At 32.6% G+C, this 1679-nt stretch overlaps 1 pseudogene; it reads right to left on the bottom strand.

Moving 5' to 3' along the window:
- Nucleotides 1-256: 256 nt before the first annotated feature.
- On the bottom strand, nt 257-355 carry LOC128247948 (U6 spliceosomal RNA; annotated as a pseudogene).
- Nucleotides 356-1679: the final 1324 nt, after the last annotated feature.

Below are 1679 nucleotides of genomic sequence, written 5' to 3'. Positions count from 1 at the left end.
TTTGTGTTTGTCAGAGAGAGAGAGACGTTGTTTTGGAGGTGTTAACTCGTTACTGAATTTTTGAATAGACACAAGATCTGAAATTTATGGGGAGCGGGACAGTCAATCACATTGACCTCAGTGCTAGACTGGTACTTTCATTTATCAACCCCTAAACGATACTATCTCGGTACAATTCGATCATAGAACATAAAGACACGAAATGCCGTTGGAGAGTTTGTACGATACGCTAACGATTCTGTCTGCTCCCCGCCATCAGAATATAGAACACTTCAGAAATTTCCGTGTTATCCTTGCGCATTGGCCATGCTAATCTTCGTTCCAGTCTTAGTATATGTATAGTGGAAGTTATTACAACATAAAATTATAATAATAGTAGAAATTATTTTGAAAACATTATTACTAGCAACACCAACATCACAAATATATTCATTTCATTTTTACGAAACTGATATTCATTGAGACCATACATATTCCAGCATCCATTATACGATATCCATTAACTTTAATCTCTTTAACGCTTTAATTTGCTTCCATCTAACTTGTGCTTTTCCTCATTTTTCAGATTTTACTTACCATTACTGTTTGTAAATTTTAGTTATTATTTTTGCTCTCAGTTTCAGTTACATTCTCGTATAAGTTTCTAATAAAATAGCATTTATTCCACCTATTAACACTAATGATAGATATCTTTAATATAAGGGCCCATTATACAGCATATATGACGTTGATTTGTACCTGTATATATTCCTTTCTCCTAATTATTTTCTGTCTTCCGCCTCACCTCTATTTTCTCTTTATATATACCTACCATTTTTTTCCCCCTGTACTGCAATTTATTATTTTACATACATCTTAATTTCCCTTTGAAATGCATAGCTCTCTTCATCACTTTATTCAGTATTACTATATAGTTCTGCCTCTCAAGATGAAACTGTAACACAATAATTAATGAATCAAATCTTCAATATAATTATATATTCCAGTCTTCTTCAATACAAACATTTTTCTTTTTCAATTTTTTTTTTCGTCTGAAGCATTAGAAAACCCATAAGTTCATATAGACATACATTGATTCTTTCTAGGACATTCAATAAACTTATTTATAAATTCCATCAATTGTTCAAATTTTTATTCATTTTACACAATATACAGAACAAAACAACTGGTCTATTGTCATGAATCAGTTTATACTTTAACCTTTTAGCGTTCACCTCATTCTGTTAAATGTAACAGCTTTGTATTTACATTGTTTGTAATTAATCATGTATTATTTTGTGGCTTTGAAATAATGATGATGTGATTATATAATTTAAAATGGCATTGAAGGGTAAATGTGATAGGCCGGATCTGCAGGCTAGAATATAAATCTTGTAACATATTAAGGCCGGAAATGATTTTTAATTCGTTTAATGTCATCATACAACGCAGCTATGTGAAGTAGACTGACAATAATAAACAAAATTGTATTGTTTTTCGCTTGTTATTTTTTTCACACATTGCATCTATTAACTTCTGCCCAACTAAAACTCAAGCATTCAGTCCTGAATAAGTACTAAAGTGCAAAGACTCACATCGGTCATGAATGACCTGGGGATTGCACCTAGAAAGTTCCCTCACCACCACGGGGGACTAGTTGGAGCAAGGTTGTTTACGGAAGACCAGCAGCCGCCCATGCA

Source organism: Octopus bimaculoides, chromosome 5 (genome assembly GCF_001194135.2).
Source record: "Octopus bimaculoides isolate UCB-OBI-ISO-001 chromosome 5, ASM119413v2, whole genome shotgun sequence".
NCBI lineage: Eukaryota > Metazoa > Mollusca > Cephalopoda > Octopoda > Octopodidae > Octopus > Octopus bimaculoides.
The sequence above is the reverse complement of the archived record's forward strand: the minus strand, read 5'-3'. Positions and strand labels throughout refer to the sequence as shown.